We start from the raw sequence: 25300 nt of genomic DNA on the forward strand, positions 1-25300 counted from the left end.
AAAACCGAGGGGATCCTTTACATGCCGGGCTGCAGTTGCTACTTCCCCGTAGCGGCCCAGGAATGAAACTAAGGCTTCATCAGTCACAAAAGGGTTGTACATATGGACTGACACTGTTCTGAAGTTCGGTCTGTCGAGGTTCAGGACTTCATAGTAGGCAAGAGGGCTCACCTTCGCATCCTTTCTGCAGATTTCAGACACCCTTCTGTAGATGTCCTCGCTCCCAAGGGTAACGTCGAAGGCTTTTTCCTGCTGGTTCCACTGGATACACAAAACATCCTGCACCATCAAATGCAGCTGTCCCATGATTACTTGCTTTCCAAAAAAAACTCTCGACAGGACTTGGTCGTCTTCTTTCGTAGCTCGAAACCTTAAAGTATATCTCAGCCCGACCCTTGGGATCGGCTGCTCGTGAGGTGTCATAGCCATTGTTCCGTTCTCGAACGCTTGGCTTTTGTGGCCAAAAACAGCTACTACACTTGATCTTAGCCAAAAGGCCGAGAAGCGATAACACCAAACTGTTTGTTTGCAGACCCAACGTACCAGCACATATCTCAATTGTCGCGGTGCGGTTCTTTCAACTGGGCGTAGCAGTCGCTTGCTACTTAACAACCCACTCCCCACGCTGCCCCCGTCCTCAAAAAAGCTAAAATCATTGATTTGTTTACAAGCAAAAGTGTAAACTCCTGCTGAAATCTGGTTGATTTCACTGTTGTTTCAGACACTAGAGACTCCAGTGATGATTAATCACTGTAAAGTCCTGCTGAAAATCTTGTTGATTTCACAATGGATTCAGACAGAGATTTGAGACTTGCTGCAAGGCTCCACTAGTGACTCCAGTGATGATTCATCTCTGCAAAGTCCTGCTGAAAATCTTGTTGATTTCACAATGGATTCAGACAGAGATTTGAGACTTGCTGCAAGGCTCCACTAGTGACTCCAGTGATGATTCCTGCTGAAAATCTTGTTGATTTCACAATGAATTCAGACAGTGATTTGCTGATTTGAGACGTGCTCCACCGGAGACTCCAGTAAAGTGACCATTAATCCCTGTAAAATCCTGCTGAAATCTGGTTGATTTCACTTTGGATTCAGACAGTGATTTGAGACTTGCTGCACTAGTGACTCCAGTGATAAGTAAACACAACTTTGTTTGTGCTCCATTGTCAGGAGCCTCTGTCCAACTACTTTTCTTTTCACACAAGTACATGAGGCTCAGCCAATTGGCAGAGCCTGCCAAAAATATGGTCAACTCATTGTTGTTCCTCTCCACGGAAGTCTTTAGTAAAAGGCGAAAGACTTATGCGTATTGAAGAGAAACCAAAGTCAGTTGCGGAATCAGGTGGCAGGCAGCCTTATATCCCAGTCGCAACAGTGATCCCTCTTGTGGTTGGGACTGGTTGAGCTGCGGTTGTCCAATGCCAAACCCATTCCCCAGCACCAGCCATCAAAAACTCATTGATTTGTTTACAAGCAAAAGTGTAAAGTCCTGCTGAAATGTGCTTGATTTCACTTTGGATTCAGACAGTGATTTGCTGATTTGAGACGTGCTCCACTGGAGACTCCAGCGCAGTGATGATTAATGCTGAAATGTGCTTGATCTCACTTTGGATTCAGACAGTGATTTGCTGATTGTAGACTCCCTCCACCGGAGACTCCAGTGCAGTGGTGATTAATCCGTGTAAAATCCTGCTGAAATGTGGTTGATTTCACTAGGGATTCAGACAGTGATGATTAAACGGGACACCTGGCTTTTCTTTGACTTCAATATCAGGGGAGAGCGCGAACGCAGTCCCCCACTACCACAAATTATGCAGTCGAGATTCCCACATTTGGGGAATTCGCAGTGGTCAGCACAGTCGCAGTGCAATGACTGAGCCTCGCCCTGGGTGAACCACCTTCTTGATCATGGTATCTCCCCTGCCAGGTAAGTATGAGTTGGTGGTGACAGAGGCAGGGACGGTATTCCCAGTCACAGCATTTGTGGTGACGGTTCGCAGATGGCACCGTCCTCACAGATCGGTGAAGTTAAAATCAGTGATTTGAGACTTGCAAAACAAAGGCACTATTGATGAGTAAGCATAAGTCACTTGCCAAAAGCCTCAGTCTTAAAAACTATGTGGAGGTGAGACTTGTTTTACTCAAAGCAGAAATCATTTCCAACACCACACCACTGATTCAGGTTACCATTTCTTTTATTTTCCACAATTTAAAGGGTGCACCGTTCCCGGAGGTGCTGCAATACCGGGTCGATGCTTGGAGTGAACGGAGCAAGCCCCTTTTTCATCTCCCAGAGCTAAAAATCGGCTTAATATGTAGTCCTCGTATAGAGGACATATCAGATATTAAACTGATAAGAACAGATACTACACTTGATCTTAGCCAAAAGGCCGAGAAGCGATAACACCAAACTGTTTGTTTGCAGACCCAACGTACCAGCACATATCTCAATTGTCGCGGTGCGGTTCTTTCAACTGGGCGTAGCAGTCGCTTGCTACTTAACAACCCACTCCCCACGCTGCCCCCGTCCTCAAAAAAGCTAAAATCATTGATTTGTTTACAAGCAAAAGTGTAAACTCCTGCTGAAATCTGGTTGATTTCACTGTTGTTTCAGACACTAGAGACTCCAGTGATGATTAATCACTGTAAAGTCCTGCTGAAAATCTTGTTGATTTCACAATGGATTCAGACAGAGATTTGAGACTTGCTGCAAGGCTCCACTAGTGACTCCAGTGATGATTCCTGCTGAAAATCTTGTTGATTTCACAATGAATTCAGACAGTGATTTGCTGATTTGAGACGTGCTCCACCGGAGACTCCAGTAAAGTGACCATTAATCCCTGTAAAATCCTGCTGAAATCTGGTTGATTTCACTTTGGATTCAGACAGTGATTTGAGACTTGCTGCACTAGTGACTCCAGTGATAAGTAAACACAACTTTGTTTGTGCTCCATTGTCAGGAGCCTCTGTCCAACTACTTTTCTTTTCACACAAGTACATGAGGCTCAGCCAATTGGCAGAGCCTGCCAAAAATATGGTCAACTCATTGTTGTTCCTCTCCACGGAAGTCTTTAGTAAAAGGCGAAAGACTTATGCGTATTGAAGAGAAACCAAAGTCAGTTGCGGAATCAGGTGGCAGGCAGCCTTATATCCCAGTCGCAACAGTGATCCCTCTTGTGGTTGGGACTGGTTGAGCTGCGGTTGTCCAATGCCAAACCCATTCCCCAGCACCAGCCATCAAAAACTCATTGATTTGTTTACAAGCAAAAGTGTAAAGTCCTGCTGAAATGTGCTTGATTTCACTTTGGATTCAGACAGTGATTTGCTGATTTGAGACGTGCTCCACTGGAGACTCCAGCGCAGTGATGATTAATGCTGAAATCTGGTTGATTTCACTTTGGATTCAGACAGTGATTTGCTGATTGTAGACTCCCTCCACCGGAGACTCCAGTGCAGTGGTGATTAATCCGTGTAAAATCCTGCTGAAATGTGGTTGATTTCACTAGGGATTCAGACAGTGATGATTAAACGGGACACCTGGTTTTTCTTTGACTTCAATATCAGGGGAGAGCGCGAACGCAGTCCCCCACTACCACAAATTATGCAGTCGAGATTCCCACATTTGGGGAATTCGCAGTGGTCAGCACAGTCGCAGTGCAATGACTGAGCCTCGCCCTGGGTGAACCACCTTCTTGATCATGGTATCTCCCCTGCCAGGTAAGTATGAGTTGGTGGTGACAGAGGCAGGGACGGTATTCCCAGTCACAGCATTTGTGGTGACGGTTCGCAGATGGCACCGTCCTCACAGATCGGTGAAGTTAAAATCAGGGATTTGAGACTTGCAAAACAAAGGCACTATTGATGAGTAAGCATAAGTCACTTGCCAAAAGCCTCAGTCTTAAAAACTATGTGGAGGTGAGACTTGTTTTACTCAAAGCAGAAATCATTTCCAACACCACACCACTGATTCAGGTTACCATTTCTTTTATTTTCCACAATTTAAAGGGTGCACCGTTCCCGGAGGTGCTGCAATACCGGGTCGATGCTTGGAGTGAACGGAGCAAGCCCCTTTTTCATCTCCCAGAGCTAAAAATCGGCTTAATATGTAGTCCTCGTATAGAGGACATATCAGATATTAAACTGATAAGAACAGATACTACACTTGATCTTAGCCAAAAGGCCGAGAAGCGATAACACCAAACTGTTTGTTTGCAGACCCAACGTACCAGCACATATCTCAATTGTCGCGGTGCGGTTCTTTCAACTGGGCGTAGCAGTCGCTTGCTACTTAACAACCCACTCCCCACGCTGCCCCCGTCCTCAAAAAAGCTAAAATCATTGATTTGTTTACAAGCAAAAGTGTAAACTCCTGCTGAAATCTGATTGATTTCACTGTTGTTTCAGACACTAGAGACTCCAGTGATGATTAATCACTGTAAAGTCCTGCTGAAAATCTTGTTGATTTCACAATGGATTCAGACAGAGATTTGAGACTTGCTGCAAGGCTCCACTAGTGACTCCAGTGATGATTCATCTCTGCAAAGTCCTGCTGAAAATCTTGTTGATTTCACAATGGATTCAGACAGAGATTTGAGACTTGCTGCAAGGCTCCACTAGTGACTCCAGTGATGATTCCTGCTGAAAATCTTGTTGATTTCACAATGAATTCAGACAGTGATTTGCTGATTTGAGACGTGCTCCACCGGAGACTCCAGTAAAGTGACCATTAATCCCTGTAAAATCCTGCTGAAATCTGGTTGATTTCACTTTGGATTCAGACAGTGATTTGAGACTTGCTGCACTAGTGACTCCAGTGATAAGTAAACACAACTTTGTTTGTGCTCCATTGTCAGGAGCCTCTGTCCAACTACTTTTCTTTTCACACAAGTACATGAGGCTCAGCCAATTGGCAGAGCCTGCCAAAAATATGGTCAACTCATTGTTCTTCCTCTCCACGGAAGTCTTTAGTAAAAGGCGAAAGACTTATGCGTATTGAAGAAAAACCAAAGTCAGTTGCGGAATCAGGTGGCAGGCAGCCTTATATCCCAGTCGCAACAGTGATCCCTCTTGTGGTTGGGACTGGTTGAGCTGCGGTTGTCCAATGCCAAACCCATTCCCCAGCACCAGCCATCAAAAACTCATTGATTTGTTTACAAGCAAAAGTGTAAAGTCCTGCTGAAATGTGCTTGATTTCACTTTGGATTCAGACAGTGATTTGCTGATTTGAGACGTGCTCCACTGGAGACTCCAGCGCAGTGATGATTAATGCTGAAATGTGCTTGATCTCACTTTGGATTCAGACAGTGATTTGCTGATTGTAGACTCCCTCCACCGGAGACTCCAGTGCAGTGGTGATTAATCCGTGTAAAATCCTGCTGAAATGTGGTTGATTTCACTAGGGATTCAGACAGTGATGATTAAACGGGACACCTGGTTTTTCTTTGACTTCAATATCAGGGGAGAGCGCGAACGCAGTCCCCCACTACCACAAATTATGCAGTCGAGATTCCCACATTTGGGGAATTCGCAGTGGTCAGCACAGTCGCAGTGCAATGACTGAGCCTCGCCCTGGGTGAACCACCTTCTTGATCATGGTATCTCCCCTGCCAGGTAAGTATGAGTTGGTGGTGACAGAGGCAGGGACGGTATTCCCAGTCACAGCATTTGTGGTGACGGTTCGCAGATGGCACCGTCCTCACAGATCGGTGAAGTTAAAATCAGTGATTTGAGACTTGCAAAACAAAGGCACTATTGATGAGTAAGCCAAAAGCCGCAGTCTTAAAAACTATGTGGAGGTGAGACTTGTTTTACTCAAAGCAGAAATCATTTCCAACACCACACCACTGATTCAGGTTACCATTTCTTTTATTTTCCACAATTTAAAGGGTGCACCGTTCCCGGAGGTGCTGCAATACCGGGTCGATGCTTGGAGTGAACGGAGCAAGCCCCTTTTTCATCTCCCAGAGCTAAAAATCGGCTTAATATGTAGTCCTCGTATAGAGGACATATCAGATATTAAACTGATAAGAACAGATACTACACTTGATCTTAGCCAAAAGGCCGAGAAGCGATAACACCAAACTGTTTGTTTGCAGACCCAACGTACCAGCACATATCTCAATTGTCGCGGTGCGGTTCTTTCAACTGGGCGTAGCAGTCGCTTGCTACTTAACAACCCACTCCCCATGCTGCCCCCGTCCTCAAAAAAGCTAAAATCATTGATTTGTTTACAAGCAAAAGTGTAAACTCCTGCTGAAATCTGGTTGATTTCACTGTTGTTTCAGACACTAGAGACTCCAGTGATGATTAATCACTGTAAAGTCCTGCTGAAAATCTTGTTGATTTCACAATGGATTCAGACAGAGATTTGAGACTTGCTGCAAGGCTCCACTAGTGACTCCAGTGATGATTCATCTCTGCAAAGTCCTGCTGAAAATCTTGTTGATTTCACAATGGATTCAGACAGAGATTTGAGACTTGCTGCAAGGCTCCACTAGTGACTCCAGTGATGATTCCTGCTGAAAATCTTGTTGATTTCACAATGAATTCAGACAGTGATTTGCTGATTTGAGACGTGCTCCACCGGAGACTCCAGTAAAGTGACCATTAATCCCTGTAAAATCCTGCTGAAATCTGGTTGATTTCACTTTGGATTCAGACAGTGATTTGAGACTTGCTGCACTAGTGACTCCAGTGATAAGTAAACACAACTTTGTTTGTGCTCCATTGTCAGGAGCCTCTGTCCAACTACTTTTCTTTTCACACAAGTACATGAGGCTCAGCCAATTGGCAGAGCCTGCCAAAAATATGGTCAACTCATTGTTGTTCCTCTCCACGGAAGTCTTTAGTAAAAGGCGAAAGACTTATGCGTATTGAAGAAAAACCAAAGTCAGTTGCGGAATCAGGTGGCAGGCAGCCTTATATCCCAGTCGCAACAGTGATCCCTCTTGTGGTTGGGACTGGTTGAGCTGCGGTTGTCCAATGCCAAACCCATTCCCCAGCACCAGCCATCAAAAACTCATTGATTTGTTTACAAGCAAAAGTGTAAAGTCCTGCTGAAATGTGCTTGATTTCACTTTGGATTCAGACAGTGATTTGCTGATTTGAGACGTGCTCCACTGGAGACTCCAGCGCAGTGATGATTAATGCTGAAATGTGCTTGATCTCACTTTGGATTCAGACAGTGATTTGCTGATTGTAGACTCCCTCCACCGGAGACTCCAGTGCAGTGGTGATTAATCCGTGTAAAATCCTGCTGAAATGTGGTTGATTTCACTAGGGATTCAGACAGTGATGATTAAACGGGACACCTGGTTTTTCTTTGACTTCAATATCAGGGGAGAGCGCGAACGCAGTCCCCCACTACCACAAATTATGCAGTCGAGATTCCCACATTTGGGGAATTCGCAGTGGTCAGCACAGTCGCAGTGCAATGACTGAGCCTCGCCCTGGGTGAACCACCTTCTTGATCATGGTATCTCCCCTGCCAGGTAAGTATGAGTTGGTGGTGACAGAGGCAGGGACGGTATTCCCAGTCACAGCATTTGTGGTGACGGTTCGCAGATGGCACCGTCCTCACAGATCGGTGAAGTTAAAATCAGTGATTTGAGACTTGCAAAACAAAGGCACTATTGATGAGTAAGCCAAAAGCCTCAGTCTTAAAAACTATGTGGAGGTGAGACTTGTTTTACTCAAAGCAGAAATCATTTCCAACACCACACCACTGATTCAGGTTACCATTTCTTTTATTTTCCACAATTTAAAGGGTGCACCGTTCCCGGAGGTGCTGCAATACCGGGTCGATGCTTGCAGTGAACGGAGCAAGCCCCTTTTTCATCTCCCAGAGCTAAAAATCGGCTTAATATGTAGTCCTCGTATAGAGGACATATCAGATATTAAACTGATAAGAACAGATACTACACTTGATCTTAGCCAAAAGGCCGAGAAGCGATAACACCAAACTGTTTGTTTGCAGACCCAACGTACCAGCACATATCTCAATTGTCGCGGTGCGGTTCTTTCAACTGGGCGTAGCAGTCGCTTGCTACTTAACAACCCACTCCCCACGCTGCCCCCGTCCTCAAAAAAGCTAAAATCATTGATTTGTTTACAAGCAAAAGTGTAAACTCCTGCTGAAATCTGGTTGATTTCACTGTTGTTTCAGACACTAGAGACTCCAGTGATGATTAATCACTGTAAAGTCCTGCTGAAAATCTTGTTGATTTCACAATGGATTCAGACAGAGATTTGAGACTTGCTGCAAGGCTCCACTAGTGACTCCAGTGATGATTCCTGCTGAAAATCTTGTTGATTTCACAATGAATTCAGACAGTGATTTGCTGATTTGAGACGTGCTCCACCGGAGACTCCAGTAAAGTGACCATTAATCCCTGTAAAATCCTGCTGAAATCTGGTTGATTTCACTTTGGATTCAGACAGTGATTTGAGACTTGCTGCACTAGTGACTCCAGTGATAAGTAAACACAACTTAGTTTGTGCTCCATTGTCAGGAGCCTCTGTCCAACTACTTTTCTTTTCACACAAGTACATGAGGCTCAGCCAATTGGCAGAGCCTGCCAAAAATATGGTCAACTCATTGTTGTTCCTCTCCACGGAAGTCTTTAGTAAAAGGCGAAAGACTTATGCGTATTGAAGAAAAACCAAAGTCAGTTGCGGAATCAGGTGGCAGGCAGCCTTATATCCCAGTCGCAACAGTGATCCCTCTTGTGGTTGGGACTGGTTGAGCTGCGGTTGTCCAATGCCAAACCCATTCCCCAGCACCAGCCATCAAAAACTCATTGATTTGTTTACAAGCAAAAGTGTAAAGTCCTGCTGAAATGTGCTTGATTTCACTTTGGATTCAGACAGTGATTTGCTGATTTGAGACGTGCTCCACTGGAGACTCCAGCGCAGTGATGATTAATGCTGAAATGTGCTTGATCTCACTTTGGATTCAGACAGTGATTTGCTGATTGTAGACTCCCTCCACCGGAGACTCCAGTGCAGTGGTGATTAATCCGTGTAAAATCCTGCTGAAATGTGGTTGATTTCACTAGGGATTCAGACAGTGATGATTAAACGGGACACCTGGTTTTTCTTTGACTTCAATATCAGGGGAGAGCACGAACGCAGTCCCCCACTACCACAAATTATGCAGTCGAGATTCCCACATTTGGGGAATTCGCAGTGGTCAGCACAGTCGCAGTGCAATGACTGAGCCTCGCCCTGGGTGAACCACCTTCTTGATCATGGTATCTCCCCTGCCAGGTAAGTATGAGTTGGTGGTGACAGAGGCAGGGACGGTATTCCCAGTCACAGCATTTGTGGTGACGGTTCGCAGATGGCACCGTCCTCACAGATCGGTGAAGTTAAAATCAGTGATTTGAGACTTGCAAAACAAAGGCACTATTGATGAGTAAGCATAAGTCACTTGCTAAAAGCCTCAGTCTTAAAAACTATGTGGAGGTGAGACTTGTTTTACTCAAAGCAGAAATCATTTCCAACACCACACCACTGATTCAGGTTACCATTTCTTTTATTTTCCACAATTTAAAGGGTGCACCGTTCCCGGAGGTGCTGCAATACCGGGTCGATGCTTGGAGTGAACGGAGCAAGCCCCTTTTTCATCTCCCAGAGCTAAAAATCGGCTTAATATGTAGTCCTCGTATAGAGGACATATCAGATATTAAACTGATAAGAACAGATCCTACACTTGATCTTAGCCAAAAGGCCGAGAAGCGATAACACCAAACTGTTTGTTTGCAGACCCAACGTACCAGCACATATCTCAATTGTCGCGGTGCGGTTCTTTCAACTGGGCGTAGCAGTCGCTTGCTACTTAACAACCCACTCCCCACGCTGCCCCCGTCCTCAAAAAAGCTAAAATCATTGATTTGTTTACAAGCAAAAATGTAAACTCCTGCTGAAATCTGGTTGATTTCACTGTTGTTTCAGACACTAGAGACTCCAGTGATGATTAATCACTGTAAAGTCCTGCTGAAAATCTTGTTGATTTCACAATGGATTCAGACAGGGATTTGAGACTTGCTGCAAGGCTCCACTAGTGACTCCAGTGATGATTAATCACTGTAAAGTCCTGCTGAAAATCTTGTTGATTTCACAATGGATTCAGACAGAGATTTGAGACTTGCTGCAAGGCTCCACTAGTGACTCCAGTGATGATTCCTGCTGAAAATCTTGTTGATTTCACAATGAATTCAGACAGTGATTTGCTGATTTGAGACGTGCTCCACCGGAGACTCCAGTAAAGTGACCATTAATCCCTGTAAAATCCTGCTGAAATCTGGTTGATTTCACTTTGGATTCAGACAGTGATTTGAGACTTGCTGCACTAGTGACTCCAGTGATAAGTAAACACAACTTTGTTTGTGCTCCATTGTCAGGAGCCTCTGTCCAACTACTTTTCTTTTCACACAAGTACATGAGGCTCAGCCAATTGGCAGAGCCTGCCAAAAATATGGTCAACTCATTGTTGTTCCTCTCCACGGAAGTCTTTAGTAAAAGGCGAAAGACTTATGCGTATTGAAGAGAAACCAAAGTCAGTTGCGGAATCAGGTGACAGGCAGCCTTATATCCCAGTCGCAACAGTGATCCCTCTTGTGGTTGGGACTGGTTGAGCTGCGGTTGTCCAATGCCAAACCCATTCCCCAGCACCAGCCATCAAAAACTCATTGATTTGTTTACAAGCAAAAGTGTAAAGTCCTGCTGAAATGTGCTTGATTTCACTTTGGATTCAGACAGTGATTTGCTGATTTGAGACGTGCTCCACTGGAGACTCCAGCGCAGTGATGATTAATGCTGAAATCTGGTTGATTTCACTTTGGATTCAGACAGTGATTTGCTGATTGTAGACTCCCTCCACCGGAGACTCCAGTGCAGTGGTGATTAATCCGTGTAAAATCCTGCTGAAATGTGGTTGATTTCACTAGGGATTCAGACAGTGATGAATAAACGGGACACCTGGTTTTTCTTTGACTTCAATATCAGGGGAGAGCGCGAACGCAGTCCCCCACTACCACAAATTATGCAGTCGAGATTCCCACATTTGGGGAATTCGCAGTGGTCAGCACAGTCGCAGTGCAATGACTGAGCCTCGCCCTGGGTGAACCACCTTCTTGATCATGGTATCTCCCCTGCCAGGTAAGTATGAGTTGGTGGTGACAGAGGCAGGGACGGTATTCCCAGTCACAGCATTTGTGGTGACGGTTCGCAGATGGCACCGTCCTCACAGACCGGTGAAGTTAAAATCAGTGATTTGAGACTTGCAAAACAAAGGCACTATTGATGAGTAAGCATAAGTCACTTGCCAAAAGCCTCAGTCTTAAAAACTATGTGGAGGTGAGACTTGTTTTACTCAAAGCAGAAATCATTTCCAACACCACACCACTGATTCAGGTTACCATTTCTTTTATTTTCCACAATTTAAAGGGTGCACCGTTCCCGGAGGTGCTGCAATACCGGGTCGATGCTTGGAGTGAACGGAGCAAGCCCCTTTTTCATCTCCCAGAGCTAAAAATCGGCTTAATATGTAGTCCTCGTATAGAGGACATATCAGATATTAAACTGATAAGAACAGATACTACACTTGATCTTAGCCAAAAGGCCGAGAAGCGATAACACCAAACTGTTTGTTTGCAGACCCAACGTACCAGCACATATCTCAATTGTCGCGGTGCGGTTCTTTCAACTGGGCGTAGCAGTCGCTTGCTACTTAACAACCCACTCCCCATGCTGCCCCCGTCCTCAAAAAAGCTAAAATCATTGATTTGTTTACAAGCAAAAGTGTAAACTCCTGCTGAAATCTGGTTGATTTCACTGTTGTTTCAGACACTAGAGACTCCAGTGATGATTCATCACTGTAAAGTCCTGCTGAAAATCTTGTTGATTTCACAATGGATTCAGACAGAGATTTGAGACTTGCTGCAAGGCTCCACTAGTGACTCCAGTGATGATTCCTGCTGAAAATCTTGTTGATTTCACAATGAATTCAGACAGTGATTTGCTGATTTGAGACGTGCTCCACCGGAGACTCCAGTAAAGTGACCATTAATCCCTGTAAAATCCTGCTGAAATCTGGTTGATTTCACTTTGGATTCAGACAGTGATTTGAGACTTGCTGCACTAGTGACTCCAGTGATAAGTAAACACAACTTTGTTTGTGCTCCATTGTCAGGAGCCTCTGTCCAACTACTTTTCTTTTCACACAAGTACATGAGGCTCAGCCAATTGGCAGAGCCTGCCAAAAATATGGTCAACTCATTGTTGTTCCTCTCCACGGAAGTCTTTAGTAAAAGGCGAAAGACTTTTGCGTATTGAAGAGAAACCAAAGTCAGTTGCGGAATCAGGTGGCAGGCAGCCTTATATCCCAGTCGCAACAGTGATCCCTCTTGTGGTTGGGACTGGTTGAGCTGCGGTTGTCCAATGCCAAACCCATTCCCCAGCACCAGCCATCAAAAACTCATTGATTTGTTTACAAGCAAAAGTGTAAAGTCCTGCTGAAATGTGCTTGATTTCACTTTGGATTCAGACAGTGATTTGCTGATTTGAGACGTGCTCCACTGGAGACTCCAGCGCAGTGATGATTAATGCTGAAATGTGCTTGATCTCACTTTGGATTCAGACAGTGATTTGCTGATTGTAGACTCCCTCCACCGGAGACTCCAGTGCAGTGGTGATTAATCCGTGTAAAATCCTGCTGAAATGTGGTTGATTTCACTAGGGATTCAGACAGTGATGATTAAATGGGACACCTGGTTTTTCTTTGACTTCAATATCAGGGGAGAGCGCGAACGCAGTCCCCCACTACCACAAATTATGCAGTCGAGATTCCCACATTTGGGGAATTCGCAGTGGTCAGCACAGTCGCAGTGCAATGACTGAGCCTCGCCCTGGGTGAACCACCTTCTTGATCATGGTATCTCCCCTGCCAGGTAAGTATGAGTTGGTGGTGACAGAGGCAGGGACGGTATTCCCAGTCACAGCATTTGTGGTGACGGTTCGCAGATGGCACCGTCCTCACAGATCGGTGAAGTTAAAATCAGTGATTTGAGACTTGCAAAACAAAGGCACTATTGATGAGTAAGCCAAAAGCCTCAGTCTTAAAAACTATGTGGAGGTGAGACTTGTTTTACTCAAAGCAGAAATCATTTCCAACACCACACCACTGATTCAGGTTACCATTTCTTTTATTTTCCACAATTTAAAGGGTGCACCGTTCCCGGAGGCCAATTGGCAGAGCCTGCCAAAAATATGGTCAACTCATTGTTGTTCCTCTCCACGGAAGTCTTTAGTAAAAGGCGAAAGACTTATGCGTATTGAAGAAAAACCAAAGTCAGTTGCGGAATCAGGTGGCAGGCAGCCTTATATCCCAGTCGCAACAGTGATCCCTCTTGTGGTTGGGACTGGTTGAGCTGCGGTTGTCCAATGCCAAACCCATTCCCCAGCACCAGCCATCAAAAACTCATTGATTTGTTTACAAGCAAAAGTGTAAAGTCCTGCTGAAATGTGCTTGATTTCACTTTGGATTCAGACAGTGATTTGCTGATTTGAGACGTGCTCCACTGGAGACTCCAGCGCAGTGATGATTAATGCTGAAATGTGCTTGATCTCACTTTGGATTCAGACAGTGATTTGCTGATTGTAGACTCCCTCCACCGGAGACTCCAGTGCAGTGGTGATTAATCCGTGTAAAATCCTGCTGAAATGTGGTTGATTTCACTAGGGATTCAGACAGTGATGATTAAACGGGACACCTGGTTTTTCTTTGACTTCAATATCAGGGGAGAGCGCGAACGCAGTCCCCCACTACCACAAATTATGCAGTCGAGATTCCCACATTTGGGGAATTCGCAGTGGTCAGCACAGTCGCAGTGCAATGACTGAGCCTCGCCCTGGGTGAACCACCTTCTTGATCATGGTATCTCCCCTGCCAGGTAAGTATGAGTTGGTGGTGACAGAGGCAGGGACGGTATTCCCAGTCACAGCATTTGTGGTGACGGTTCGCAGATGGCACCGTCCTCACAGATCGGTGAAGTTAAAATCAGTGATTTGAGACTTGCAAAACAAAGGCACTATTGATGAGTAAGCCAAAAGCCTCAGTCTTAAAAACTATGTGGAGGTGAGACTTGTTTTACTCAAAGCAGAAATCATTTCCAACACCACACCACTGATTCAGGTTACCATTTATTTTATTTTCCACAATTTAAAGGGTGCACCGTTCCCGGAGGTGCTGCAATACCGGGTCGATGCTTGGAGTGAACGGAGCAAGCCCCTTTTTCATCTCCCAGAGCTAAAAATCGGCTTAATATGTAGTCCTCGTATAGAGGACATATCAGATATTAAACTGATAAGAACAGATCCTACACTTGATCTTAGCCAAAAGGCCGAGAAGCGATAACACCAAACTGTTTGTTTGCAGACCCAACGTACCAGCACATATCTCAATTGTCGCGGTGCGGTTCTTTCAACTGGGCGTAGCAGTCGCTTGCTACTTAACAACCCACTCCCCACGCTGCCCCCGTCCTCAAAAAAGCTAAAATCATTGATTTGTTTACAAGCAAAAGTGTAAACTCCTGCTGAAATCTGGTTGATTTCACTGTTGTTTCAGACACTAGAGACTCCAGTGATGATTAATCACTGTAAAGTCCTGCTGAAAATCTTGTTGATTTCACAATGGATTCAGACAGGGATTTGAGACTTGCTGCAAGGCTCCACTAGTGACTCCAGTGATGATTAATCACTGTAAAGTCCTGCTGAAAATCTTGTTGATTTCACAATGGATTCAGACAGAGATTTGAGACTTGCTGCAAGGCTCCACTAGTGACTCCAGTGATGATTCCTGCTGAAAATCTTGTTGATTTCACAATGAATTCAGACAGTGATTTGCTGATTTGAGACGTGCTCCACCGGAGACTCCAGTAAAGTGACCATTAATCCCTGTAAAATCCTGCTGAAATCTGGTTGATTTCACTTTGGATTCAGACAGTGATTTGAGACTTGCTGCACTAGTGACTCCAGTGATAAGTAAACACAACTTTGTTTGTGCTCCATTGTCAGGAGCCTCTGTCCAACTACTTTTCTTTTCACACAAGTACATGAGGCTCAGCCAATTGGCAGAGCCTGCCAAAAATATGGTCAACTCATTGTTGTTCCTCTCCACGGAAGTCTTTAGTAAAAGGCGAAAGACTTATGCGTATTGAAGAGAAACCAAAGTCAGTTGCGGAATCAGGTGGCAGGCAGCCTTATATCCCAGTCGCAACAGTGATCCCTCTTGTGGTTGGGACTGGTTGAGCTGCGGTTGTCCAATGCCAAACCCATTCCCCAGCACCAGCCATCAAAAACTCATTGATTTGTTTACAAGCAAAAGTGTAAAGTCCTGCTGAAATGTGCTTGATTTCACTTTGGATTCAGACAGTGATTTGCTGATTTGAGACGTGCTCCACTGGAGACTCCAGCGCAGTGATGATTAATGCTGAAATCTGGTTGATTTCACTTTGGATTCAGACAGTGATTTGCTGATTGTAGACTCCCTCCACCGGAGACTCCAGTGCAGTGGTGATTAATCCGTGTAAAATCCTGCTGAAATGTGGTTGATTTCACTAGGGATTCAGACAGTGATGATTAAACGGGACACCTGGTTTTTCTTTGACTTCAATATCAGGGGAGAGCGCGAACGCAGTCCCCCACTACCACAAATTATGCAGTCGAGATTCCCACATTTGGGGAATTCGCAGTGGTCAGCACAGTCGCAGTGCAATGACTGAGCCTCGCCCTGGGTGAACCACCTTCTTGATCATGGTATCTCCCCTGCCAGGTAAGTATGAGTTGGTGGTGACAGAGGCAGGGACGGTATTCCCAGTCACAGCATTTGTGGTGACGGTTCGCAGATGGCACCGTCCTCACAGATCGGTGAAGTTAAAATCAGTGATTTGAGACTTGCAAAACAAAGGCACTATTGATGAGTAAGCATAAGTCACTTGCCAAAAGCCTCAGTCTTAAAAACTATGTGGAGGTGAGACTTGTTTTACTCAAAGCAGAAATCATTTCCAACAGACACCAGACACCACTGATTCAGGTTACCATTTCTTTTATTTTCCACAATTTAAAGGGTGCACCGTTCCCGGAGGTGCTGCAATACCGGGCCGATGCTTGGAGTGAACGGAGCAAGCCCCTTTTTCATCTCCCAGAGCTAAAAATCGGCTTAATATGTAGTCCTCGTATAGAGGACATATCAGATATTAAACTGATAAGAACAGATACTACACTTGATCTTAGCCAAAAGGCCGAGAAGCGATAACACCAAACTGTTTGTTTGCAGACCCAACGTACCAGCACATATCTCAATTGTCGCGGTGCGGTTCTTTCAACTGGGCGTAGCAGTCGCTTGCTACTTAACAACCCACTCCCCACGCTGCCCCCGTCCTCAAAAAAGCTAAAATCATTGATTTGTTTACAAGCAAAAGTGTAAACTCCTGCTGAAATCTGGTTGATTTCACTGTTGTTTCAGACACTAGAGACTCCAGTGATGATTAATCACTGTAAAGTCCTGCTGAAAATCTTGTTGATTTCACAATGGATTCAGACAGAGATTTGAGACTTGCTGCAAGGCTCCACTAGTGACTCCAGTGATGATTCCTGCTGAAAATCTTGTTGATTTCACAATGAATTCAGACAGTGATTTGCTGATTTGAGACGTGCTCCACCGGAGACTCCAGTAAAGTGACCATTAATCCCTGTAAAATCCTGCTGAAATCTGGTTGATTTCACTTTGGATTCAGACAGTGATTTGAGACTTGCTGCACTAGTGACTCCAGTGATAAGTAAACACAACTTTGTTTGTGCTCCATTGTCAGGAGCCTCTGTCCGACTACTTTTCTTTTCACACAAGTACATGAGGCTCAGCCAATTGGCAGAGCCTGCCAAAAATATGGTCAACTCATTGTTGTTCCTCTCCACGGAAGTCTTTAGTAAAAGGCGAAAGACTTATGCGTATTGAAGAGAAACCAAAGTCAGTTGCGGAATCAGGTGGCAGGCAGCCTTATATCCCAGTCGCAACAGTGATCCCTCTTGTGGTTGGGACTGGTTGAGCTGCGGTTGTCCAATGCCAAACCCATTCCCCAGCACCAGCCATCAAAAACTCATTGATTTGTTTACAAGCAAAAGTGTAAAGTCCTGCTGAAATGTGCTTGATTTCACTTTGGATTCAGACAGTGATTTGCTGATTTGAGACGTGCTCCACTGGAGACTCCAGCGCAGTGATGATTAATGCTGAAATCTGGTTGATTTCACTTTGGATTCAGACAGTGATTTGCTGATTGTAGACTCCCTCCACCGGAGACTCCAGTGCAGTGGTGATTAATCCGTGTAAAATCCTGCTGAAATGTGGTTGATTTCACTAGGGATTCAGACAGTGATGATTAAACGGGACACCTGGTTTTTCTTTGACTTCAATATCAGGGGAGAGCGCGAACGCAGTCCCCCACTACCACAAATTATGCAGTCGAGATTCCCACATTTGGGGAATTCGCAGTGGTCAGCACAGTCGCAGTGCAATGACTGAGCCTCGCCCTGGGTGAACCACCTTCTTGATCATGGTATCTCCCCTGCCAGGTAAGTATGAGTTGGTGGTGACAGAGGCAGGGACGGTATTCCCAGTCACAGCATTTGTGGTGACGGTTCGCAGATGGCACCGTCCTCACAGATCGGTGAAGTTAAAATCAGTGATTTGAGACTTGCAAAACAAAGGCACTATTGATGAGTAAGCATAAGTCACTTGCCAAAAGCCTCAGTCTTAAGAACTATGTGGAGGTGAGACTTGTTTTACTCAAAGCAGAAATCATTTCCAACACCACACCACTGATTCAGGTTACCATTTCTTTTATTTTCCACAATTTAAAGGGTGCACCGTTCCCGGAGGTGCTGCAATAACGGGTCGATGCTTGGAGTGAACGGAGCAAGCCCCTTTTTCATCTCCCAGAGCTAAAAATCGGCTTAATATGTAGTCCTCGTATAGAGGACATATCAGATATTAAACTGATAAGAACAGATACTACACTTGATCTTAGCCAAAAGGCCGAGAAGCGATAACACCAAACTGTTTGTTTGCAGACCCAACGTACCAGCACATATCTCAATTGTCGCGGTGCGGTTCTTTCAACTGGGCGTAGCAGTCGCTTGCTACTTAACAACCCACTCCCCACGCTGCCCCCGTCCTCAAAAAAGCTAAAATCATTGATTTGTTTACAAGCAAAAGTGTAAACTCCTGCTGAAATCTGGTTGATTTCACTGTTGTTTCAGACACTAGGGACTCCAGTGATGATTAATCACTGTAAAGTCCTGCTGAAAATCTTGTTGATTTCACAATGGATTCAGACAGAGATTTGAGACTTGCTGCAAGGCTCCACTAGTGACTCCAGTGATGATTCCTGCTGAAAATCTTGTTGATTTCACAATGAATTCAGACAGTGATTTGCTGATTTGAGACGTGCTCCACCGGAGACTCCAGTAAAGTGACCATTAATCCCTGTAAAATCCTGCTGAAATCTGGTTGATTTCACTTTGGATTCAGACAGTGATTTGAGACTTGCTGCACTAGTGACTCCAGTGATAAGTAAACACAACTTTGTTTGTGCTCCATTGTCAGGAGCCTCTGTCCAACTACTTTTCTTTTCACACAAGTACATGAGGCTCAGCCAATTGGCAGAGCCTGCCAAAAATATGGTCAACTCATTGTTGTTCCTCTCCACGGAAGTCTTTAGTAAAAGGCGAAAGACTTATGCGTATTGAAGAGAAACCAAAGTCAGTTGCGGAATCAGGTGGCAGGCAGCCTTATATCCCAGTCGCAACAGTGATCCCTCTTGTGGTTGGGACTGGTTGAGCTGCGGTTGTCCAATGCCAAACCCATTCCCCAGCACCAGCCATCAAAAACTCATTGATTTGTTTACAAGCAAAAGTGTAAAGTCCTGCTGAAATGTGCTTGATTTCACTTTGGATTCAGACAGTGATTTGCTGATTTGAGACGTGCTCCACTGGAGACTCCAGCGCAGTGATGATTAATGCTGAAATCTGGTTGATTTCACTTTGGATTCAGACAGTGATTTGCTGATTGTAGACTCCCTCCACCGGAGACTCCAGTGCAGTGGTGATTAATCCGTGTAAAATCCTGCTGAAATGTGGTTGATTTCACTAGGGATTCAGACAGTGATGATTAAACGGGACACCTGGTTTTTCTTTGACTTCAATATCAGGGGAGAGCGCGAACGCAGTCCCCCACTACCACAAATTATGCAGTCGAGATTCCCACATTTGGGGAATTCGCAGTGGTCAGCACAGTCGCAGTGCAATGACTGAGCCTCGCCCTGGGTGAACCACCTTCTTGATCATGGTATCTCCCCTGCCAGGTAAGTATGAGTTGGTGGTGACAGAGGCAGGGACGGTATTCCCAGTCACAGCATTTGTGGTGACGGTTCGCAGATGGCACCGTCCTCACAGATCGGTGAAGTTAAAATCAGTGATTTGAGACTTGCAAAACAAAGGCACTATTGATGAGTAAGCATAAGTCACTTGCCAAAAGCCTCAGTCTTAAAAACTATGTGGAGGTGAGACTTGTTTTACTCAAAGCAGAAATCATTTCCAACACCACACCACTGATTCAGGTTACCATTTCTTTTATTTTCCACAATTTAAAGGGTGCACCGTTCCCGGAGGTGCTGCAATACCGGGTCGATGCTTGGAGTGAACGGAGCAAGCCCCTTTTTCATCTCCCAGAGCTAAAAATCGGCTTAATATGTAGTCCTCGTATAGAGGACATATCAGATATTAAACTGATAAGAACAGATACTACACTTGATCTTAGCCAAAAGGCCGAGAAGCGATAACACCAAACTGTTTGTTTGCAGACCCAACGTACCAGCACATATCTCAATTGTCGCGGTGCGGTTCTTTCAACTGGGCGTAGCAGTCGCTTGCTACTTAACAACCCACTCCCCACGCTGCCCCCGTCCTCAAAAAAGCTAAAATCATTGATTTGTTTACAAGCAAAAGTGTAAACTCCTGCTGAAATCTGGTTGATTTCACTGTTGTTTCAGACACTAGAGACTCCAGTGATGATTAATCACTGTAAAGTCCTGCTGAAAATCTTGTTGATTTCACAATGGATTCAGACAGAGATTTGAGACTTGCTGCAAGGCTCCACTAGTGACTCCAGTGATGATTCCTGCTGAAAATCTTGTTGATTTCACAATGAATTCAGACAGTGATTTGCTGATTTGAGACGTGCTCCAGCGGAGACTCCAGTAAAGTGACCATTAATCCCTGTAAAATCCTGCTGAAATCTGGTTGATTTCACTTTGGATTCAGACAGTGATTTGAGACTTGCTGCACTAGTGACTCCAGTGATAAGTAAACACAACTTTGTTTGTGCTCCATTGTCAGGAGCCTCTGTCCGACTACTTTTCTTTTCACACAAGTACATGAGGCTCAGCCAATTGGCAGAGCCTGCCAAAAATATGGTCAACTCATTGTTGTTCCTCTCCACGGAAGTCTTTAGTAAAAGGCGAAAGACTTATGCGTATTGAAGAGAAACCAAAGTCAGTTGCGGAATCAGGTGGCAGGCAGCCTTATATCCCAGTCGCAACAGTGATCCCTCTTGTGGTTGGGACTGGTTGAGCTGCGGTTGTCCAATGCCAAACCCATTCCCCAGCACCAGCCATCAAAAACTCATTGATTTGTTTACAAGCAAAAGTGTAAAGTCCTGCTGAAATGTGCTTGATTTCACTTTGGATTCAGACAGTGATTTGCTGATTTGAGACGTGCTCCACTGGAGACTCCAGCGCAGTGATGATTAATGCTGAAATCTGGTTGATTTCACTTTGGATTCAGACAGTGATTTGCTGATTGTAGACTCCCTCCACCGGAGACTCCAGTGCAGTGGTGATTAATCCGTGTAAAATCCTGCTGAAATGTGGTTGATTTCACTAGGGATTCAGACAGTGATGATTAAACGGGACACCTGGTTTTTCTTTGACTTCAATATCAGGGGAGAGCGCGAACGCAGTCCCCCACTACCACAAATTATGCAGTCGAGATTCCCACATTTGGGGAATTCGCAGTGGTCAGCACAGTCGCAGTGCAATGACTGAGCCTCGCCCTGGGTGAACCACCTTCTTGATCATGGTATCTCCCCTGCCAGGTAAGTATGAGTTGGTGGTGACAGAGGCAGGGACGGTATTCCCAGTCACAGCATTTGTGGTGACGGTTCGCAGATGGCACCGTCCTCACAGATCGGTGAAGTTAAAATCAGTGATTTGAGACTTGCAAAACAAAGGCACTATTGATGAGTAAGCATAAGTCACTTGCCAAAAGCCTCAGTCTTAAAAACTATGTGGAGGTGAGACTTGTTTTACTCAAAGCAGAAATCATTTCCAACACCACACCACTGATTCAGGTTACCATTTCTTTTATTTTCCACAATTTAAAGGGTGCACCGTTCCCGGAGGTGCTGCAATACCGGGTCGATGCTTGGAGTGAACGGAGCAAGCCCCTTTTTCATCTCCCAGAGCTAAAAATCGGCTTAATATGTAGTCCTCGTATAGAGGACATATCAGATATTAAACTGATAAGAACAGATACTACACTTGATCTTAGCCAAAAGGCCGAGAAGCGATAACACCAAACTGTTTGTTTGCAGACCCAACGTACCAGCACATATCTCAATTGTCGCGGTGCGGTTCTTTCAACTGGGCGTAGCAGTCGCTTGCTACTTAACAACCCACTCCCCACGCTGCCCCCGTCCTCAAAAAAGCTAAAATCATTGATTTGTTTACAAGCAAAAGTGTAAACTCCTGCTGAAATCTGGTTGATTTCACTGTTGTTTCAGACACTAGAGACTCCAGTGATGATTAATCACTGTAAAGTCCTGCTGAAAATCTTGTTGATTTCACAATGGATTCAGACAGAGATTTGAGACTTGCTGCAAGGCTCCACTAGTGACTCCAGTGATGATTCCTGCTGAAAATCTTGTTGATTTCACAATGAATTCAGACAGTGATTTGCTGATTTGAGACGTGCTCCACCGGAGACTCCAGTAAAGTGACCATTAATCCCTGTAAAATCCTGCTGAAATCTGGTTGATTTCACTTTGGATTCAGACAGTGATTTGAGACTTGCTGCACTAGTGACTCCAGTGATAAGTAAACACAACTTTGTTTGTGCTCCATTGTCAGGAGCCTCTGTCCAACTACTTTTCTTTTCACACAAGTACATGAGGCTCAGCCAATTGGCAGAGCCTGCCAAAAATATGGTCAACTCATTGTTGTTCCTCTCCACGGAAGTCTTTAGTAAAAGGCGAAAGACTTATGCGTATTGAAGAGAAACCAAAGTCAGTTGCGGAATCAGGTGGCAGGCAGCCTTATATCCCAGTCGCAACAGTGATCCCTCTTGTGGTTGGGACTGGTTGAGCTGCGGTTGTCCAATGCCAAACCCATTCCCCAGCACCAGCCATCAAAAACTCATTGATTTGTTTACAAGCAAAAGTGTAAAGTCCTGCTGAAATGTGCTTGATTTCACTTTGGATTCAGACAGTGATTTGCTGATTTGAGACGTGCTCCACTGGAGACTCCAGCGCAGTGATGATTAATGCTGAAATCTGGTTGATTTCACTTTGGATTCAGACAGTGATTTGCTGATTGTAGACTCCCTCCACCGGAGACTCCAGTGCAGTGGTGATTAATCCGTGTAAAATCCTGCTGAAATGTGGTTGATTTCACTAGGGATTCAGACAGTGATGATTAAACGGGACACCTGGTTTTTCTTTGACTTCAATATCAGGAGAGAGCGCGAACGCAGTCCCCCACTACCACAAATTATGCAGTCGAGATTCCCACATTTGGGGAATTCGCAGTGGTCAGCACAGTCGCAGTGCAATGACTGAGCCTCGCCCTGGGTGAACCACCTTCTTGATCATGGTATCTCCCCTGCCAGGTAAGTATGAGTTGGTGGTGACAGAGGCAGGGACGGTATTCCCAGTCACAGCATTTGTGGTGACGGTTCGCAGATGGCACCGTCCTCACAGATCGGTGAAGTTAAAATCAGTGATTTGAGACTTGCAAAACAAAGGCACTATTGATGAGTAAGCATAAGTCACTTGCCAAAAGCCTCAGTCTTAAAAACTATGTGGAGGTGAGACTTGTTTTACTCAAAGCAGAAATCATTTCCAACACCACACCACTGATTCAGGTTACCATTTCTTTTATTTTCCACAATTTAAAGGGTGCACCGTTCCCGGAGGTGCTGCAATACCGGGTCGATGCTTGGAGTGAACGGAGCAAGCCCCTTTTTCATCTCCCAGAGCTAAAAATCGGCTTAATATGTAGTCCTCGTATAGAGGACATATCAGATATTAAACTGATAAGAACAGATACTACACTTGATCTTAGCCAAAAGGCCGAGAAGCGATAACACCAAACTGTTTGTTTGCAGACCCAACGTACCAGCACATATCTCAATTGTCGCGGTGCGGTTCTTTCAACTGGGCGTAGCAGTCGCTTGCTACTTATCAACCCACTCCCCACGCTGCCCCCGTCCTCAAAAAAGCTAAAATCATTGATTTGTTTACAAGCAAAAGTGTAAAGTCCTGCTGAAATGTGCTTGATTTCACTTTGGATTCAGACAGTGATTTGCTGATTTGAGACGTGCTCCACTGGAGACTCCAGCGCAGTGATGATTAATGCTGAAATCTGGTTGATTTCACTTTGGATTCAGACAGTGATTTGCTGATTGTAGACTCCCTCCACCGGAGACTCCAGTGCAGTGGTGATTAATCCGTGTAAAATCCTGCTGAAATGTGGTTGATTTCACTAGGGATTCAGACAGTGATGATTAAACGGGACACCTGGTTTTTCTTTGACTTCAATATCAGGGGAGAGCGCGAACGCAGTCCCCCACTACCACAAATTATGCAGTCGAGATTCCCACATTTGGGGAATTCGCAGTGGTCAGCACAGTCGCAGTGCAATGACTGAGCCTCGCCCTGGGTGAACCACCTTCTTGATCATGGTATCTCCCCTGCCAGGTAAGTATGAGTTGGTGGTGACAGAGGCAGGGACGGTATTCCCAGTCACAGCATTTGTGGTGACGGTTCGCAGATGGCACCGTCCTCACAGATCGGTGAAGTTAAAATCAGTGATTTGAGACTTGCAAAACAAAGGCACTATTGATGAGTAAGCATAAGTCACTTGCCAAAAGCCTCAGTCTTAAAAACTATGTGGAGGTGAGACTTGTTTTACTCAAAGCAGAAATCATTTCCAACACCACACCACTGATTCAGGTTACCATTTCTTTTATTTTCCACAATTTAAAGGGTGCACCGTTCCCGGAGGTGCTGCAATAACGGGTCGATGCTTGGAGTGAACGGAGCAAGCCCCTTTTTCATCTCCCAGAGCTAAAAATCGGCTTAATATGTAGTCCTCGTATAGAGGACATATCAGATATTAAACTGATAAGAACAGATACTACACTTGATCTTAGCCAAAAGGCCGAGAAGCGATAACACCAAACTGTTTGTTTGCAGACCCAACGTACCAGCACATATCTCAATTGTCGCGGTGCGGTTCTTTCAACTGGGCGTAGCAGTCGCTTGCTACTTAACAACCCACTCCCCACGCTGCCCCCGTCCTCAAAAAAGCTAAAATCATTGATTTGTTTACAAGCAAAAGTGTAAACTCCTGCTGAAATCTGGTTGATTTCACTGTTGTTTCAGACACTAGGGACTCCAGTGATGATTAATCACTGTAAAGTCCTGCTGAAAATCTTGTTGATTTCACAATGGATTCAGACAGAGATTTGAGACTTGCTGCAAGGCTCCACTAGTGACTCCAGTGATGATTCCTGCTGAAAATCTTGTTGATTTCACAATGAATTCAGACAGTGATTTGCTGATTTGAGACGTGCTCCACCGGAGACTCCAGTAAAGTGACCATTAATCCCTGTAAAATCCTGCTGAAATCTGGTTGATTTCACTTTGGATTCAGACAGTGATTTGAGACTTGCTGCACTAGTGACTCCAGTGATAAGTAAACACAACTTTGTTTGTGCTCCATTGTCAGGAGCCTCTGTCCAACTACTTTTCTTTTCACACAAGTACATGAGGCTCAGCCAATTGGCAGAGCCTGCCAAAAATATGGTCAACTCATTGTTGTTCCTCTCCACGGAAGTCTTTAGTAAAAGGCGAAAGACTTATGCGTATTGAAGAGAAACCAAAGTCAGTTGCGGAATCAGGTGGCAG

At 44.9% G+C, this 25300-nt stretch overlaps 41 non-coding genes and 1 pseudogene across 41 annotated transcripts; all 42 read right to left on the minus strand.

Moving 5' to 3' along the window:
• Positions 1-411: 411 nt before the first annotated feature.
• On the minus strand, positions 412-509 carry LOC120829965 (U2 spliceosomal RNA; annotated as a pseudogene).
• Positions 510-1214: 705 nt separating this feature from the next.
• On the minus strand, positions 1215-1329 carry LOC120813747 (U5 spliceosomal RNA). The gene has a single exon (XR_005711014.1). It is a non-coding gene; the product is annotated as a U5 spliceosomal RNA (small nuclear RNA).
• A 442-nt stretch (positions 1330-1771) lies between these two features.
• Positions 1772-1935, minus strand: LOC144386608 (U1 spliceosomal RNA). The gene has a single exon (XR_013452321.1). It is a non-coding gene; the product is annotated as a U1 spliceosomal RNA (small nuclear RNA).
• Positions 1936-2211: 276 nt separating this feature from the next.
• On the minus strand, positions 2212-2402 carry LOC144386512 (U2 spliceosomal RNA). Its single transcript, XR_013452228.1, has one exon. It is a non-coding gene; the product is annotated as a U2 spliceosomal RNA (small nuclear RNA).
• A 602-nt stretch (positions 2403-3004) lies between these two features.
• On the minus strand, positions 3005-3119 carry LOC144386661 (U5 spliceosomal RNA). Its single transcript, XR_013452374.1, has one exon. It is a non-coding gene; the product is annotated as a U5 spliceosomal RNA (small nuclear RNA).
• Positions 3120-3561: 442 nt separating this feature from the next.
• On the minus strand, positions 3562-3725 carry LOC144386618 (U1 spliceosomal RNA). The gene has a single exon (XR_013452331.1). It is a non-coding gene; the product is annotated as a U1 spliceosomal RNA (small nuclear RNA).
• A 276-nt stretch (positions 3726-4001) lies between these two features.
• Positions 4002-4192, minus strand: LOC144386513 (U2 spliceosomal RNA). The gene has a single exon (XR_013452229.1). It is a non-coding gene; the product is annotated as a U2 spliceosomal RNA (small nuclear RNA).
• A 705-nt stretch (positions 4193-4897) lies between these two features.
• LOC144386722 (U5 spliceosomal RNA) lies at positions 4898-5012 on the minus strand. Its single transcript, XR_013452435.1, has one exon. It is a non-coding gene; the product is annotated as a U5 spliceosomal RNA (small nuclear RNA).
• Positions 5013-5454: 442 nt separating this feature from the next.
• Positions 5455-5618, minus strand: LOC144386630 (U1 spliceosomal RNA). The gene has a single exon (XR_013452343.1). It is a non-coding gene; the product is annotated as a U1 spliceosomal RNA (small nuclear RNA).
• A 263-nt stretch (positions 5619-5881) lies between these two features.
• On the minus strand, positions 5882-6072 carry LOC144386515 (U2 spliceosomal RNA). Its single transcript, XR_013452231.1, has one exon. It is a non-coding gene; the product is annotated as a U2 spliceosomal RNA (small nuclear RNA).
• A 705-nt stretch (positions 6073-6777) lies between these two features.
• Positions 6778-6892, minus strand: LOC144386718 (U5 spliceosomal RNA). The gene has a single exon (XR_013452431.1). It is a non-coding gene; the product is annotated as a U5 spliceosomal RNA (small nuclear RNA).
• Positions 6893-7334: 442 nt separating this feature from the next.
• On the minus strand, positions 7335-7498 carry LOC144386641 (U1 spliceosomal RNA). Its single transcript, XR_013452354.1, has one exon. It is a non-coding gene; the product is annotated as a U1 spliceosomal RNA (small nuclear RNA).
• A 263-nt stretch (positions 7499-7761) lies between these two features.
• On the minus strand, positions 7762-7952 carry LOC144386585 (U2 spliceosomal RNA). The gene has a single exon (XR_013452301.1). It is a non-coding gene; the product is annotated as a U2 spliceosomal RNA (small nuclear RNA).
• A 602-nt stretch (positions 7953-8554) lies between these two features.
• LOC144386719 (U5 spliceosomal RNA) lies at positions 8555-8669 on the minus strand. Its single transcript, XR_013452432.1, has one exon. It is a non-coding gene; the product is annotated as a U5 spliceosomal RNA (small nuclear RNA).
• Positions 8670-9111: 442 nt separating this feature from the next.
• Positions 9112-9275, minus strand: LOC144386468 (U1 spliceosomal RNA). Its single transcript, XR_013452184.1, has one exon. It is a non-coding gene; the product is annotated as a U1 spliceosomal RNA (small nuclear RNA).
• A 276-nt stretch (positions 9276-9551) lies between these two features.
• Positions 9552-9742, minus strand: LOC144386583 (U2 spliceosomal RNA). Its single transcript, XR_013452299.1, has one exon. It is a non-coding gene; the product is annotated as a U2 spliceosomal RNA (small nuclear RNA).
• A 705-nt stretch (positions 9743-10447) lies between these two features.
• LOC144386662 (U5 spliceosomal RNA) lies at positions 10448-10562 on the minus strand. The gene has a single exon (XR_013452375.1). It is a non-coding gene; the product is annotated as a U5 spliceosomal RNA (small nuclear RNA).
• A 442-nt stretch (positions 10563-11004) lies between these two features.
• LOC144386653 (U1 spliceosomal RNA) lies at positions 11005-11168 on the minus strand. Its single transcript, XR_013452365.1, has one exon. It is a non-coding gene; the product is annotated as a U1 spliceosomal RNA (small nuclear RNA).
• A 276-nt stretch (positions 11169-11444) lies between these two features.
• On the minus strand, positions 11445-11635 carry LOC144386516 (U2 spliceosomal RNA). Its single transcript, XR_013452232.1, has one exon. It is a non-coding gene; the product is annotated as a U2 spliceosomal RNA (small nuclear RNA).
• Positions 11636-12237: 602 nt separating this feature from the next.
• Positions 12238-12352, minus strand: LOC144386715 (U5 spliceosomal RNA). Its single transcript, XR_013452428.1, has one exon. It is a non-coding gene; the product is annotated as a U5 spliceosomal RNA (small nuclear RNA).
• Positions 12353-12794: 442 nt separating this feature from the next.
• LOC144386663 (U1 spliceosomal RNA) lies at positions 12795-12958 on the minus strand. The gene has a single exon (XR_013452376.1). It is a non-coding gene; the product is annotated as a U1 spliceosomal RNA (small nuclear RNA).
• Positions 12959-13241: 283 nt separating this feature from the next.
• Positions 13242-13354, minus strand: LOC144386721 (U5 spliceosomal RNA). The gene has a single exon (XR_013452434.1). It is a non-coding gene; the product is annotated as a U5 spliceosomal RNA (small nuclear RNA).
• Positions 13355-13796: 442 nt separating this feature from the next.
• LOC144386674 (U1 spliceosomal RNA) lies at positions 13797-13960 on the minus strand. Its single transcript, XR_013452387.1, has one exon. It is a non-coding gene; the product is annotated as a U1 spliceosomal RNA (small nuclear RNA).
• Positions 13961-14223: 263 nt separating this feature from the next.
• Positions 14224-14414, minus strand: LOC144386584 (U2 spliceosomal RNA). The gene has a single exon (XR_013452300.1). It is a non-coding gene; the product is annotated as a U2 spliceosomal RNA (small nuclear RNA).
• A 705-nt stretch (positions 14415-15119) lies between these two features.
• On the minus strand, positions 15120-15234 carry LOC144386664 (U5 spliceosomal RNA). The gene has a single exon (XR_013452377.1). It is a non-coding gene; the product is annotated as a U5 spliceosomal RNA (small nuclear RNA).
• A 442-nt stretch (positions 15235-15676) lies between these two features.
• LOC144386686 (U1 spliceosomal RNA) lies at positions 15677-15840 on the minus strand. Its single transcript, XR_013452399.1, has one exon. It is a non-coding gene; the product is annotated as a U1 spliceosomal RNA (small nuclear RNA).
• Positions 15841-16122: 282 nt separating this feature from the next.
• On the minus strand, positions 16123-16313 carry LOC144386562 (U2 spliceosomal RNA). Its single transcript, XR_013452278.1, has one exon. It is a non-coding gene; the product is annotated as a U2 spliceosomal RNA (small nuclear RNA).
• A 602-nt stretch (positions 16314-16915) lies between these two features.
• On the minus strand, positions 16916-17030 carry LOC144386665 (U5 spliceosomal RNA). Its single transcript, XR_013452378.1, has one exon. It is a non-coding gene; the product is annotated as a U5 spliceosomal RNA (small nuclear RNA).
• Positions 17031-17472: 442 nt separating this feature from the next.
• LOC144386696 (U1 spliceosomal RNA) lies at positions 17473-17636 on the minus strand. The gene has a single exon (XR_013452409.1). It is a non-coding gene; the product is annotated as a U1 spliceosomal RNA (small nuclear RNA).
• A 276-nt stretch (positions 17637-17912) lies between these two features.
• Positions 17913-18103, minus strand: LOC144386586 (U2 spliceosomal RNA). Its single transcript, XR_013452302.1, has one exon. It is a non-coding gene; the product is annotated as a U2 spliceosomal RNA (small nuclear RNA).
• Positions 18104-18705: 602 nt separating this feature from the next.
• Positions 18706-18820, minus strand: LOC144386666 (U5 spliceosomal RNA). Its single transcript, XR_013452379.1, has one exon. It is a non-coding gene; the product is annotated as a U5 spliceosomal RNA (small nuclear RNA).
• Positions 18821-19262: 442 nt separating this feature from the next.
• LOC144386706 (U1 spliceosomal RNA) lies at positions 19263-19426 on the minus strand. The gene has a single exon (XR_013452419.1). It is a non-coding gene; the product is annotated as a U1 spliceosomal RNA (small nuclear RNA).
• Positions 19427-19702: 276 nt separating this feature from the next.
• On the minus strand, positions 19703-19893 carry LOC144386517 (U2 spliceosomal RNA). The gene has a single exon (XR_013452233.1). It is a non-coding gene; the product is annotated as a U2 spliceosomal RNA (small nuclear RNA).
• A 602-nt stretch (positions 19894-20495) lies between these two features.
• Positions 20496-20610, minus strand: LOC144386667 (U5 spliceosomal RNA). The gene has a single exon (XR_013452380.1). It is a non-coding gene; the product is annotated as a U5 spliceosomal RNA (small nuclear RNA).
• A 442-nt stretch (positions 20611-21052) lies between these two features.
• On the minus strand, positions 21053-21216 carry LOC144386717 (U1 spliceosomal RNA). Its single transcript, XR_013452430.1, has one exon. It is a non-coding gene; the product is annotated as a U1 spliceosomal RNA (small nuclear RNA).
• Positions 21217-21492: 276 nt separating this feature from the next.
• Positions 21493-21683, minus strand: LOC144386518 (U2 spliceosomal RNA). The gene has a single exon (XR_013452234.1). It is a non-coding gene; the product is annotated as a U2 spliceosomal RNA (small nuclear RNA).
• Positions 21684-22285: 602 nt separating this feature from the next.
• Positions 22286-22400, minus strand: LOC144386668 (U5 spliceosomal RNA). Its single transcript, XR_013452381.1, has one exon. It is a non-coding gene; the product is annotated as a U5 spliceosomal RNA (small nuclear RNA).
• A 442-nt stretch (positions 22401-22842) lies between these two features.
• LOC144386469 (U1 spliceosomal RNA) lies at positions 22843-23006 on the minus strand. Its single transcript, XR_013452185.1, has one exon. It is a non-coding gene; the product is annotated as a U1 spliceosomal RNA (small nuclear RNA).
• A 276-nt stretch (positions 23007-23282) lies between these two features.
• On the minus strand, positions 23283-23473 carry LOC144386519 (U2 spliceosomal RNA). Its single transcript, XR_013452235.1, has one exon. It is a non-coding gene; the product is annotated as a U2 spliceosomal RNA (small nuclear RNA).
• A 459-nt stretch (positions 23474-23932) lies between these two features.
• LOC144386724 (U1 spliceosomal RNA) lies at positions 23933-24096 on the minus strand. Its single transcript, XR_013452437.1, has one exon. It is a non-coding gene; the product is annotated as a U1 spliceosomal RNA (small nuclear RNA).
• A 276-nt stretch (positions 24097-24372) lies between these two features.
• On the minus strand, positions 24373-24563 carry LOC144386587 (U2 spliceosomal RNA). Its single transcript, XR_013452303.1, has one exon. It is a non-coding gene; the product is annotated as a U2 spliceosomal RNA (small nuclear RNA).
• A 602-nt stretch (positions 24564-25165) lies between these two features.
• Positions 25166-25280, minus strand: LOC144386669 (U5 spliceosomal RNA). The gene has a single exon (XR_013452382.1). It is a non-coding gene; the product is annotated as a U5 spliceosomal RNA (small nuclear RNA).
• Positions 25281-25300: the final 20 nt, after the last annotated feature.

The sequence above is a fragment of the Gasterosteus aculeatus genome, chromosome 13 (assembly GCF_964276395.1).
Source record: "Gasterosteus aculeatus chromosome 13, fGasAcu3.hap1.1, whole genome shotgun sequence".
NCBI classification, from domain to species: domain Eukaryota; kingdom Metazoa; phylum Chordata; class Actinopteri; order Perciformes; family Gasterosteidae; genus Gasterosteus; species Gasterosteus aculeatus.